Source organism: Nannospalax galili, unplaced genomic scaffold, assembly GCF_000622305.1.
Source record: "Nannospalax galili isolate Female #2095 unplaced genomic scaffold, S.galili_v1.0 scaffold95, whole genome shotgun sequence".
In the NCBI taxonomy this organism is placed as follows: Eukaryota; Metazoa; Chordata; class Mammalia; order Rodentia; family Spalacidae; genus Nannospalax; species Nannospalax galili.
The window spans coordinates 2880733-2895941 of NW_008342393.1; the positions used below are offsets into that span (position 1 = coordinate 2880733).

Here is a 15209-nt window from a genome sequence, read left to right on the forward strand (position 1 = left end):
GTCAATGCCATTATCTTCATTGCGAATTAAACAGATCACAACCCAGTCGTTGGTATGCCACATACCACATTCAAAATGGCTATTTTAAAAGACAAGAAGGAAAAAGACCCTCTTTGTTCTTCTTAATTTCTCTTCACCCATCTTTCCAAAGGTACAACTGAGCACAAAAAAAACTGAGCATCAGCACAAAACAAGGAAAATAACAAAGTGTTTCAGAGGGACATAATTTTGTTGTCAAAGAATTAGAGTGCTAGATGGGACAAGGTCAAATTTAAGACAAGCACCAGCTTACTGTCACCCAGAATGCCCCCGTTCTCTCTGATACTTTTATCTTTTTAAAAAAAATTTTTTTACTATTTTTATTTTATGTGTATGAGTGTATTGCCTGCATGTATGTGAGCGCATCCATGTTGTGCAACATCCATGTTGTGCGGCAGCAAAGGTTAGAAGAGGGTTTTGGATTCCCCTGGAACTGGGATTAAGGACAGTTTATAGCCACCATGTGGGTGCTGGGAATCGAACCCGGGTCCTCTGCAAGAGCAGTCAGTGCTCTTGACTGCTGAGCCATCTCTCCAGCCCAGATACCTTTATCTTGAAGGAGTTTTTGTAAGGGTTTTGGGGCGCTTTCCTAGAAGTGTCACATCATGTCATGGATGAGGAACAGTGATCTCTAAACCAGCAAAGCTCTAAAAGGAGCACAAATGTTACTTGTTTACTTCTTGTGGCCCATCAAACAGGTTGCACATCTCATAAACGTGACTTTACAGTATACACCACCATTTTCTGCAGACAAAATGGACATCCAGAGACAAACCATTCATCTCATTACATGGATGGTCTTTGCAGAAGTGTGGGTCCTAATTCTCACACATTTACCATTTTCTCTTCTTGAAAGAAACCACTATTTGAGTAAGTTACAGTTTCCTCATCTGTAAAATGGAGATAAAAATAAAGCATGTTCTCCTTTGTCAGGATTAAATGAGTTAATCCAGGTAAAGAACTTGCAAGAACCAAATAAGCATTTGAGTGTTTATTTGCACTCGGTGCCTCCATGTTTATAAGCGCTTTATGACATAGTTGTTTGAGCAAAATGAACTTTCTTGATTTTCATTAAAATATGATGTCTATAATTTTCTTGATACCTGAGATCACTGTGTCTGGACTTTTTCTTCTTCAAAACCTCAAGAAACATAAGCATTTTCTCCCACTTTGTGCTGTTTATTTCAATACATAACTCACAAAAGAAACTGCTGATTTCCAAATCTGAAGTTTAAGATATTATTTTAGACAAGTGCACCATCTTACTAAATAGCCATAAATAATGTTTCTAATAATTTGGTTACAATATTCATATTGCAAATATTTTCATTTTCATGTTTTAAAAAAGTCTCTGGGATCCTATTCACGCCATAATATGACTTTGTTAAGCTTCTTTTTAAACTTAGAACATATGAGTTCCTTGCTTCTAATGTAAATAAACATTTTGAATTCTCTGGTAAGCACTGCCTTGACAATTCTCAAGTAAATTTTCTAAGGGTATAAATGATATCCTTAACTTAAACTGGCCTCTCATAATTCAACCATGAGGCAAGGTTTACATGGACACAAAATCCTACATTCACATAAATCCTTGTTTGTATAAGGATTTATATTCATAGATATAAATGCATACATATGTGTCTGCATGTGTATGTACTTGTATGTCCACATATAAAGTGTCTTAAAACCTCCCATATATTTGGAAATACATATTGAGGGACCAGACAAGATGATCAAATCAATTCTCAATAGCTAAGGAGAACAGTATAGCATTTTTAAATACCTGGTATATTGCCACGCAACTCTATTCTTTATTATCTCTGTCAGCTACTATTGGGCGCCTGGTAGACAAATGCTAGCCTGAGTCCTGACCATTTATTTCTATTTGGAATTATTTCAAGCTTAACTCTCTAGAACTGCTTGGAAATGCTGTCCTGGTGTGTTGGCCTTGTACCGTGGAGCAAGGATTTGTATAAGGGAAAATGGAAAGGAACCCTTATGCAGAGATAATTTTACACCTTATTTTTTGTCTGTTTGTGGGTTTGTTTTTTTTTTTAAGGAAGCCCAACTCAGTTTTGCCTGCACTTACACAAATAGAACTTCCAAAGACTCTCTTTCCATTCTGGCAATATGTATGTGTTGCTACAAGCTGTGTCTTTAGTTGCCAGAAGCAGTTTTTGCTGTACACATCAACTTTCGCTATATTCTTAGCAACTACCACCCCCCTTTGAATGCCAATTCCAGGCATCAGTTAACAGAACCCCTTAAAGAACAGCTGTACTGAAGAAATGCATCAATTTGTTATTTGTTACACTTTGGGGGTGTCTGTCCTATGGGTTTTCTAGCCAAAGGCTTATATGTTTCCCAGGAGAAATTTACTTTCATGAGAGAAGAAAATAGAGGCAAATTACTGCTGTTAGACCCCGAAGTCAGAGACACTGGCTTGCTGTCCCTCTGTATATCTGAAGTTTAAAAAGCCCACAGTTACAGAGGCAATCATGGCTTCAATCCATCTCTCATTCTTTCCCAATGTGAAAAATTACAAATGGAACCAAATTTTTCTCTGTCAATAGAATGTGTATGATTACAGCTGTTCATATTCCCACTCTAATGAAAGGCTGCACATTTAATTGTAAGATTTATTAGGGACTGTACATGGCTGTGTACATGCAAAACAGTTCGTCGACATCTCAAATGCCAGTTGTTTATTCTGACATTAATGATCATATTTCTTAATTTGAAATGAAAACCATTTTGGGGGAAATGTGTTTTGTTTCCTCCAAATAAGAAATTAATAAAGTCAATGTAACAAATAAAAAGAGCCAGAAAGGAAAAAAAAAATGTTGATTTATGTATGTGAGGCAGGGGGAAATAGAAGGATGTTTTATTTATTTATTTATTTATTTTAAAGTAAATAATCCCCCATTCTGCTGGAAACAAGAGGGTTGATTGCCAGCTTTGTTTGACTTCACAGAGATCTCATCGAGGCTGGGTTCATAAACAGGTGAAATGATGGAGTTTATTGCAACGCACATCAACACTGAAACTAAATAACTGTGTTGCCATCTCAGTCCCGCTGAAAGACGGATGGTAAACTTGACCTGCCGCTGGTACTATCCGATTGCCATTTTTTATCCCCCCTTCACCGCCCCCCCCCAGGCTGAGCCACGTTGAGTAAATGCATGTGCACGGTCAGGTCAGACCCCTGGATCGGGTGAAACTCCGTTCACATTTGCATACAGGCGGAGTCTCACAATGAAAGCCCATCTGTTCCCGTCTTCAGTACAAATCGAGTGTCACCCAATCACTGCAAACGACGGCAGCACGGCCATTAGATGGAGGAACACTCAGCTCAGGTTACGGATATGAAACTGCTGATTTGGGTTTAAATACCTGATAACTGAAGACTTTTCATTATATGTGAACAAAGACTGAACTTTGAACTGTTCAGGAGACATCTTCTCCTGAGATGGGGTGCCCTAATTTTATCCATTTCTAATACTTAGCTGCTATATTTCCCACTGTCTTTGTTTTTGTATAAAAATTAGCCAGGCTGATTGTCACGAAGTCTTAAATAATTGCTTTTCTTTTCTTTTTTTTTTTTTTTAAGTGGGGAGGGCAAGAGGTGGGGCAGCACGGGATGTTGTAAATAGAAAATGAACTCTGAACTCTATATGCCCTCAAAGGTCATTAATATCAAGGCGATGTTGTTCCTTGAACTTCTAAAATTTGCCAGGGTGGAAATTTTAGTTGTAAGAGTTTAACCAAAGTGTGAACTGCCCCAGCCCTTTATCCCTCCCTCCCAAACCCATTCAGTTAAGGGAGGCACCTGTCTCTTAGATTCTTCTCCACTCACAGGCCTGTTTATTCCAAAATAGTTTATCAATCACAATCCATGTCAGAGAGGTGAGGTTTTTTTTTCTTCCTTTTTTCCTTTTCTTTTTAAAATTCAGCAAGTACCTTAGAGTTTACAGACAAAAATTACATACAGTCTGACACAAAAAGACAGAGTTGTTCAAGAACCCCAGGATAATAAGCCCATCCAAACACCAGATGTGATAAATATAAGGAAATGCATGAGCAAAAATATGGGTAGGCTTTCATCAAATGCCTTCTTGTCCTGTTTTATGGCAAGAATCTATTTCTATGAAAATCTTTCTAAGGAAGACACAAGCAACTAGGGTTTGGTTACTTGTGTTTATATTTGAAATATTTCTGGACTGTACTCCATGAATCACATCGAATGTTAAAATACTATTTTGGCCGTTATCCCAGGCTGGTTGGGCCCCAGTGTATGTGTGGTTGCCTGTCCACACACACAAGCACCCAGGTAGAGTAACAATCTTCTTGGTAAATAATGTCATTATATGAATTGCAATGTAATACTCAACTGAATGAAAAAAAATTAAATATCTACAAGAACTTTCTCAATTTGTTGTAAGCAGTTTTTTTTTTCATATATTTTGTTCTTAAGACACTCACTAGAACAGTTTTACAGAATAAAATGTCTTGGGGTGACACATGGAATCCAGAATGTTTAAAGGCCATTGGACATTAAAGGCCATGTGACCTCAGCAAGGCCTTCTTCACCACTCTGTGAAACTGGGCTCTTATTGTTTGTCCTTTAAAAATTATACCAGGGTAAAGAAAAGATTTGAGGGCTTTTTCTTTTTTCATCCCATGCAAGAGCTTACGGTCAACCTTAATGGAAGTTCTATAAGCATTAAAAGGGAGAATAGACCCTTTGTTTCAGAAGAATGTCCACAACAAGGGTGAGTTTTGGTTCCACTTCGTCAAGTTTAAGGGGAAAGTGAATTCAGGAAAGGAAGAGGGAGAGGGAGAGCTCCCCAAACAACTTTCTTAGCTGTCACCCCACTGCCTCCAATTTTAAACTGACATATTTTATTGTCTTATGAACAAGTCAGGAATTTGCAGTAGAGGCCATGTGGCCATGAGATGCCTTGAAGGTGGGCTGTTTATTTGTATTCCATGTGGCAGGATGTCATGTGTGTGATCAGTAACATTCAGGAAATACAATACTAGAAGTTTTCTATCTATTCATACTAGGAGAAAACGTCCCACCGAGGAAGTGGCACTACTTTAATTCTACATCCGGAGAGGGATGTGAACGACACAGATTCTCCTTCTAAAGAGATAAACTAACTTGTTTATAGAGATATTGGTTGTTTAGTTTCTCGCTCTACACTATTGGTGAGGGTATGTGAACAGGAACCGAACCTTGAACTTAGTTTCCCCTTTGAACTCATGACCTTTGACAAGATTCCCCATGTGTTTCCCCTTCAGACAAATTTCATCACAATTACAGTCTCTTCCACTTGAGTTAAAGATATATAATCATTGATTTGACCTAATTATCTGATACATCCCTTTCTTTGCAAGGTGAAAGCTAAATGTGTGAACAGAAGCTGACCCGTGAAGTTCTGATAACCAATTTTTATCCTAATTATCATAAAACACTTTCAGTCTTTATTTTTCCCAAGTTCTCTTTTGGCCCCTTCCCTGAACCCACTATTCCCTCAAATTCAACAATGCCCCCTCGGTCTCAAGCTGCTTGGCAACAGACCTACAAATGCATTATACACTACATGTTCAAAGTGTCATTTTTAAACAAAAAACTAAAGACTGACTCTGCATTAGAAAGTCGTCACCAATCCTCGTCTTTCATGAAAACAAATCTTTTGAGGAGATTAAAGAGTGGAAACCAGAACGTTCCCACAAGGCTCTGAAATTCTCTAGCGTCTCCACATCAATCTAGTATGATTTAGACTTTTTCCTAATAATCTGCAAACTTTGGGTTATAAAGCAGTCACAGGCAACACCCACAGTTAGTCCCATCAATTTAAACCATGGGGGATTTTTTTATATGGAATGTGCAGTGGGGGGTCTACTAAGTTTAGCACAGCTGATCCCAAGCAAAGACTTTAATATGGTAGCTTAACTCAAAGAATACATTCTTTAAAATAAAATATATGATTTAAAAGCAATGCTAGGGCAGGCTACTATTTAAATGGACTTTTAAACGGATTTTGTATTTCTCTCTACCTCCAGTTGATTTTAAAAAGGAATAAACTGAAATCAGACAGGGTTTTCCTGATCTTGTCTTAGACTATTGAAAAAGAAGATGAATTGCAAAAAGTTAAACAGCAAAGAGTAAACGAAGAGATTGTGTTCATTTCTTTATACATGCCCCTCTGTCTCGTCTCATGCCTCATGTTCTCAGAAATGAAATGACAGCTGATCTCCCTTTGTATCATTTTTGCACAATCCTACTACTGCCTCCAAATGTTAAGAGGTGTTACAGACCAACAGGACAAAAGGCCTAGACAAACATACTTGGACCTCTTTTTTCTCACCTTCAAAAACTAAGCACTTAAAAAAAAATACCTGTTCATCTGACTACTATAGCGGACCATTATCCTAAATTTTCTTCTTGCCAGTTAATTTGGATTATACTTCAAATACAAAGTCCTAAGCAAATTGGAAAAGGGAAAAATATATATTTATTCAAACTCCCAAAGTAGGAAATTACCAGTGTGCACTGAGGTAGATCTTCAGAAGATGTAGGTTCTACGATGCCAGCTGTTGGTAGGGTTAGCCAGACATCACAAAATAAGCAGGGCATTTCAAATGATGCAGGGCCTTTAGGTGGAGTTTCTAAAGAAGGTAGGTCAAACTCACTCTGTTTTTTCATTTGGAAAAGTACAAAAAATAGTCTAGAGAATTCTGAGGAATAGTTGAAAATGCCAGATCTCTACTCCCCCTTTGGTCCAAGGGCCTAAGTTGCAATCAAGGATGTACGTCGTGAAGCAACTCAATCAGATGGCCAGGGTCCCTGTTAGAGCCAAGTCACTGATTGTGAAAGCAGTGCCTCTCATTCTTGTTTGGCTACCATAAGGACCTTGATGTTAATACTGGTACATCAGGGAACACCCCAGGAAACATGGAGAAATGCTAGATGTGACAATGCTTCTTCTGAGTTTCAGGATAGTTCACTGCCAAGGAGATGAACAAAATTTGACTGAAAGAAATCTTCCTCACCTGCAGGAGTACATTAAAAATTTGTATTCATATAATGACAAGGATGGAAATGACAGGCGTATTCGGCAAAAGAGATAAAGCATATATCCCTGTGGGGGAGGGGCTGGGAAGTGAGACTCCACAGAAGAGATTCTTAATGTGGTGTCTGTGAGCACTCGGAAATTATATGCAAATGCGCATGTGTGCTTGCCTGTGTATGCTCATTTTTATGTCAAAAAGAACCACTGCTATTTAGTGATAAGAAAAGAAAGAAAAGCACAAAATAATCATTGCGATTTCCAAAGAAAACACATCGGAAGCCAACTAACAGTCACCATTATCTCTTCTAGAGAACAGTGATTCTTAAACTTTAAAAAAATGATTGCTTCAATTATAAATTTCTATTTAGTTTCCCTTATACTTGTACATATAAATTTACAAGTCACATATATGATTATATATTAGTAGCACATATACTACTACTAATCCATTATAATTATAGCAACTTATTTTTTCTCCTACATATATGTAGTCTGACATTATCTTGTCATGCGCTGTGGCTAACCTAGCACATCTCACTCTGGTGTCTGAGTCCCTCTTTCAGCCTTAACCCTCCATAAAATTAGTTCTGAAAATAGTAATAATGACAGGAGAAATCTTTAAGAAATGTAAATTAGAACATGACAGTCTTTTTGACTAAAACTCATCAGTTTCTTCCTGTGATATTCAAAATAAAATCCAAGTTATCTACCATACTTAAAAGGCCCTCCATAATTTAATCCTTTTCGCTTCTTTTTAAAAAATATTTATCATTTCTAGGGCTGGAGAGATGGCTCAGTGGTTAAGAGAACTGACTGCTCTTGCAGAGGACCCGGGTTCAATTCCCAGCACCCACATGGTGGCTACAAACCGTCCTTAACTCCAGTTCCAGGAGAATCTGAAGCCCCCATCTGACCTCTGCAGCACTGCATGACACAGGTGCAATCACATACATTCAGGCAATATACTCATACACATAAAATAAAAATAATAAAGAAAATATTTTTTTGGTCTTTTTGAGACAGGGACTCCCTATAGCCCCAGCTGTCCTGGAACTCACTATGTAGACCAGGCTGGCCTTGAACTCACAGAGGTCCACTTGCCTCTGCCTCCCGAGTGCTGGGATTAAAGGCATACGCCATCACGCCCGGCATAAAGAAAATATTTTTAAAAATATTTATCATTTCTATTTTATGTGTATGAGTATATTGCCTGCATGTGTATAAGTGCACCTGTGTTGTCCAATGCCCATGGAGGTCAGAAGAGCGCATCAGATCCCCTGGAATTGGAGTTACAGACAGTTGTTAGCCACCATGTGGGTGCTGGGGATCGAACCTGGGTCCTCTGTAGGAGCAACCAGTGCTTTTAACTGCTGAGCTGTCTCTCCAGCCCCCCTCTTTGTTTCTTCAACCTTATTTCCTAGCTGTTAGTTTCACTTAAGCTCTAGGTACTGTATACCTCTGCCAGTGAATTGTAAGCTCTCTGTAGTGAGTTGTCAGTTCTCAGCTCTATGTTCTCGCCAGCTAATCTCACACCTGGTACATTGGTAGGTCCTCAAATAACAAATGAGTGAATGGAGACTATTCAAAGCAACTGACAGACATTCCATCATGGAAGATGTGCCTCAAAAGAACATTTACATGATGGGAGGCGCTGCCCTAGGAGGATAGCTAGAATTCAGCTCTGTTTTCTCAACTCTCATAACACTTGAAATGTCTTCCTTGTGGCATCCACCACTACATCTTTTGCACCAGGCCTGCTTGTATAGGTCCCTTACTGGTCTTTGTGGGAAAAATCCCACTATGATCTTTTATCTTCCCATTGCATCCAATATGTAGCAGGTGCCCAGGCCCTGGACTGTAGGTGGGGCTGACAGTCACATCCTGGCCATGACATACTGAGGCTGGCCTACTCATGCAGGATGTCAATCCCTTGGAGTCACACTGACTGATGATCCTTGATTTTACACTCAGATGGATGTTCATGGGCATTCATCTGTTGAAAAGGCTGAATGAAGAAAAAATACTCCCACTGGAAACAAATCTATGAAAAATCACCAACTCCTCGTATGATCACAGAGGGAGACACGGTCTCAATGTTGACGTGATCAAAGAGGGAACCCAAAAGAGACTAAACATATTGGATGACCCTCATCTCTTTGTTAGAGGTCAACTCCCAATTAGAAATAGAAAGATCACAAACATGACATTTACATAATATTTTTAAATATAAGCCATACTGAATTAGATGAAGAAATCACTTTATGTAATGTGAACAATTTTAAGGGTAAAGAAATAAAAATGCTCAAAGGTCTGGATCAGCATAATTCTACACTTAGACTAGTATGTTGGTCATATAAAATGTTCATTAAAAACCTCCTTTTGAAAGAAACAAACATATATAGATAGGAATAATTTTCATGTACTCAAAATTAAAGCTTGATAAGAGACAACATTTCTGCATCTAGGTGTCCTTTTCTCTAAGGAAATGAAGTCAACAACTTCTTTATATCACCTCACGGTCTGAAATAACTCACGAAAAAAAATCTAGTTGGGGGACTGGAGAGATGGTTCAATGGTTAAGAGCACTGGCTGCTTTTGCAGAGGAGCCAGGTTCGATTCCCAGCATTCACATGGAGGCTAACAACCACCTGTAACTCCAGTTCTAGGGGATCCAACACCCTTTTCTGACCTCCACAGGCATCGCACACCACAGGTGCACTTACATGCAGGCAATATACTCATACACATAAAATAAAAATAATAAATAAAATATTTTATCAAAGAATCTAGTTGGGTTTTCCAGGACTCATGCATGTTTTGTTGGTTGTTAATGGTTGAGATTAGAATAAATATTAAACTCTTAGGTGACATTAACTTAGAAGGTGTTCTACAAGTCAGCCAAACAGAGGCAACGAGAGTGGTATAAAGTAGAACTGCAGTACTTTGAGAGTAAAGTAGTGGAGTCAGTCAAGGAGGGGCAAGTAGCAAGTCTGGGGGAGGGGTGGGTAAGCCAAAACACTAGGATCAGTAAAAAGGAAAAGGTTAGGGTTGGAAGTGTAGTTCAAGGGCAGGATGCTTGTGTAGCATATACAAAGCCCTGAGTTTGATCCCAGGTTTCTCTCTCTCTCTCTCTCTCTCTCTCTCTCTCTCTCTCTCTCTCTCTCTCTCTCTGCAAAGTTTAGAAAGCATAATACTATTAAAGGTGTTGTGGCAACAGAGAAGGGAAAAATAAGCTTGTAATACGACACAGCTTTACAATAGCGGTTTTTAGATTTTACCTACAACACTGAAATTCAAAGGGAAAGGATTCATGTTCCTGTATTCCTTATATAGGAATTGCCATGCTGAAACAGACCACTGGTCCATCCCTTCTGCCACGCTGCCCTGACAGTGAACAGATGTTTCAGAGGCAAGATCTACTCTCACCAACTCAAATCCAATAATACACCTAATGGGGCAACACTATATGGAGAACATCATTTCTTTTTAACCTCAGATGGCAATTATCTTTTACCCAAAGCAGGAGGCTGGCTCACTTTGATTTCATGCTGGGTGGCCCACTTAAGAGGTCCCACTTAAAATTACATCAAGCTGCTATCTTTAGTCACTTGGCTTTTCTGACACACTAAACTACTTATACGATTTGCTGTCATCACCACCAGTGTTAGACTCTAGGTTTAAAATCTGGTAGGTATAATACAAATGGCTGCATTTGGATTAGCAACCGCTCTCACAAAAATCTTTATTTTCCTAGAAATTAATTTTTAAATTAATTAATTATTATTAATAATTATTACTATTATTATTATTATTTTGCAGTAGTAGGACCTCACACATACTGGTCAAGTGTTCTACCACTGAGTTACATCCTCAGCCCCCAAATTAAGATTTTAAACTATTAGGTCCAAAGTGTTCAAAGCCTCGAAAACTTCCAATTGACTATAAATGATCATTTTGAAGTGGAAATAAAAAGGAAAAACAAATCTTTTTTCAAACAGGTTTTCATTTTTAAATTGTTTTTATTAAATTTATTTATTTATTTGGAAGGGTGCCACAGTACATGTGTAGAGGTCAGATGAAAACCAGTGGGAGTCAGTTCTCTCCTCCCACCATGTGGATTCTAGGGCTTAAACTCAGGTTGTCAGGCTTGGTAGCGAGTGCCTTTAAGTCACTGAGCCATCTTGCTAGCTCAAGAAATGAATCTTTAAAGTTTGAATGAAAAAAATAAGTATGTATGGTGGTAAGAAGAAGGTTCTGGTAGAAATTCCCTTGAACAAGTGAGGTCTTGGGCTTTGTTGTTGATGGTTTTCAGAGCGATCAAAATAAAAGAAGGAGACGGAGGTAGCAAAGGGAGTTTGTCAGGGCCGTGTCTCATTGCTATTCTGTTCCACAGGCTCAAATGGCCCCTGTAGAAGCACTACATCTATGAATTTCAAGAGGTTCTCTCACCTCCAGCCAAATCTCCTTTCAGAAGATTTTGCCTGTTAATACTCTTTCCGGTGTTCCAGGGGAGACAACTCAAGAATCACATTGAATCCAGTCTGAAAGAACGCTGCAGCCTTTTCCCAACTAGGAAAATGGTGACAAGCTTGGAGAAACCAATTATTCTCCATCAGGGCATTCTGGACATAAGAAACCATGGTATGGTATATCACAGTCCTCCATAGCTTGCCTGGAGTGACAACATTAAAATTATGGATATTGATTTTTAGAAGACTCTGGGTTTTAAAAAAAATATTTGGTGGTGCACATCTTTAATCCCAGCACTTGGGAGGCAGAGGCAGGCAGATCTCTGTGAGTTCAAGGCCAGCCTGGTCTACATAGTGAGTTCCAGGACAGCTGGGGCTACAGGGAGACCCTGCCTTAAAAAAAAAAAAGAAAAGGCAAAAAAAATTTATTTATTATTTTTATTTTATGTGTATGAGTATATTGCCTGCATGTATGTAAGTGTACCTGTGTGTGCAATGCCTGAAGAGGCCTGAAGAGGGTGTTGGATTCCCCTGGAACTGGAATTACAGGCAGTTGTTGCTGCCATGTAGGTGCTGAGAGTTGAACCCAGGTCTTCTGCAAGAGTAGCCAGTGCTCTTAACTGCTCAGCTATCTCTCCAGGCTGACTCTGGGTTTTTTAAGTAAAAAATTGGAAGTCATAAGAAAGTAACATAACTATGTATCTAAAACATCCCTTATATAAAAACCACCTGCCAAATGAACAAATAATCCCATGGTTTTTGTGATTTAGTTTTCCATTACTATAACAGATGCCTGAGACAGTTTATAAAGAGTAAAGGTTAGAGCCTGCTGTGGTGGCACACACCTTTAATACCAGCACTCAGGAGGTAGAGACAGGTGGATCTCCCAGAGATTGATGTCAGCCTGGTCTACATAGGAAGTTCCAGTCCAGTTGGGGTTACAGGGAGACCCTGTCTAAAAAAAGCCTAGATAAATAAATAAATAAATATTAGTAGGGCATGGTAGTTTGTGTCTGTAACCCAGGATTTGAGGCAGAAGGATTATTGTGAGTTAGAAGCCAAGCTACATGACAGAAAGAATTCCAGACTAGCCTTGGCTACAGAGTGAGACCCTATCACAAATAATGAGATGGTGGTAGTTATTTAGACTCACAGTGTTAGAGGTTTTGGTTCATGATCATTTGGTTCTGTTGCTTTGAGCTTGTCATGGCAGGAGTGTGAAGGAGATGGAAAAGCCTCACCTCATTGCTACAGTCCCACAGCCTCCTTCTAGGCCATGAAGACACAAAGCCCTCCCACTCAGCCCTACTGCTTAAATGTTCCACAACTCTCAACAGCCAGGGACAAACTTTTATCACAGGGACTTGGAGAGTTGAGGGCTTAAAGTCCAAATGACTGCAGTTATTTTAGTGATCGACAGGTAGGAAACAAAACAACAGAGGGACAAAATTTCAAGAGGTAAGAGTTTCTAAGGCATACATGATCACCTAGGAACAAAAATGAGTCAAAAGGAGAGAGAGAGAGAGAGAGAGAGAGAGAGAGAGAGAGAGAGAGAGTTGCTTCCTACCACTGGTATCTATTATAGCAAGCACCAGTCTCTCATGAGCCACAAATAACCAGAAAATAATTCAGGAGCATGTCATGTAGAAAGCCCCTAAGTATAAATAAACGATCATATTGGTTCTTTGTGTACTTTAAGAAGCCTCTAAGTCAATTCTGGAAGCTGTAATAAATCAATAATATTATCTTTAAATTAAACTAGTATTGTTAGACAAGGGAGCCTTTCAAAAGTAAATTTTTTTCTTTATTATTCTGGAAATAAGATTGTCATAAAGACCTATAAATGGTAAATACTTGTGTCCAGCCCACTTAACGATGCTAAGTTATCTGGGCTGAATTTTTTAACTCTATGAAATAGTAATGGTTGCTATAGTATAAAAGTATAGTTAGATTCTCTTAAAAATCTTATGAAGGCAATAGAAACATAGATTAAAATTAATGTAAGCCTTTATAAAAAAAAAACCTAAGGATTTCTTGTCATCAGTAATAACAGTAGTTTAAAGAGCAATAATGAGTAAAATTCATAGAGGCTTCATAACTCTCATTAGCTATGATCATTCTGGCCAGGGAAGAATAGAAGACTATGATTATGAAACTAATTAAATGTTTTCCACTTGTAGAGGACAGCTGTGCATCCAGGTGCAGGCCACCCAAGCCAGTGCTGGCATCCACACCGTGAGAGCCCGGGCATGTGAGGATTCAAAAGTTCTCCTTTTTTCCCCTTTAGAGGGTGTGATACAAATAGTACTCTACAACAGAATGTAGATGGGAAAACAGATACTAGGTAATCAATAACCCAACCAGAGTATAGAGTATAGAATCTGTATGTATTATTTATCTATTATTTATTTATTTATTTATTTATTTATTTATTTATTTTTTACCTGCATGTAAGTAAGTGCATTCATGCGTGCAGTGTTGGTGGAGATCAAAAGAGGCTGTCTGATCTCCAGGAACTGGAGTTGCAGATGGTTGTTAATTATTATATGGGTGCTGGGAACCAAGCCCTCTGCCAGAGCAGCCAGTGCTCCTAACCACTAAGCCATCTCACCAGCCCCTGTACATGCCTATTTATCAGATGCATTTTGTTTTATGTACAGTTCATTTGGGGAGCAAATTTCTAAAATCAATACTAAAAGGAAATTTATTGACAATGACATTGAAGACATAGCATCAAGGTAGGTGCCTGGATATTTACATTCCCCTAGATTTGCTCTCTACTGACTGCCAGGGGCAAATCAGTTTATCTGTAGGTCTGTATGTGTTCAAGGTGGGAGGAAGGGAAAGAAACAAAAAGCCAAATGAAGACAGGAAAGGCAAAGTGCTTCCTCAGCCTTATTTTACAAAGCATAATTTCTCTAGTGATGTTATCTTCCCCCGGATGCCAGGACCTGTGCTTGGGGACACTTGTGTACGCCTGTCTAAGGAGGCAAGAGTTTTCACCTGGGCACAGAGTCAGGGTTCTATAACAGACACAGGGGAATGGATGCCGATAGACACTTTGCAAAGCCCTTCAGGACTTGGGAGAGGCAGGGCAGTGAGCCTGTGAAGGTTTCAGGCAATGGCAAAACACAGCTAGAGAGAAAGTCTCAGAAAACTGCATCACATACTTGGTGTAAAAATGGCAGATAAACTCAGGTACAGATAACATATTTTTAGTACTGAAAACTTGTATAAGAAGTTTTATTTAAATAATCCAAGTTATACTTAATGGATTTCGAGGCACTCAACAAGGAAAAAAACCTAGTTTCCCACGTAGATGATTAGAAAGGGATCCTTGAAGACATTAGTTAAATAGCTTAGGACAAGCAGGGCACAAAAGGCTTTACGAAAGAAAGCATCATGATCTTTACCTTTAAAGTTTTTTATTTTCAAATTATTAATTAAATAATTAATTAATTAATTAATTAATCTTTTTGAGACAGGGTCTCCCTGTAGCCCCAGCTGTCCAGGAACTGTGTAGACCAGGCTGTCCTTGAACTCACAGAGATCCATCTGCCTCTGTCTCCTGAGTGCTGAGACTAAAGGCGTGTGCCACCATGCATGACAAAAAATACTTAAC

The 15209-nt window shown here is 38.8% G+C and overlaps 1 protein-coding gene across 2 annotated transcripts in view; it reads right to left on the reverse strand.

Moving 5' to 3' along the window:
- Skap1 (src kinase associated phosphoprotein 1) overlaps positions 1-15209 on the reverse strand; it is a 315747-nt gene that overhangs the window by 188715 nt on the left and 111823 nt on the right. The window lies entirely within an intron of this gene.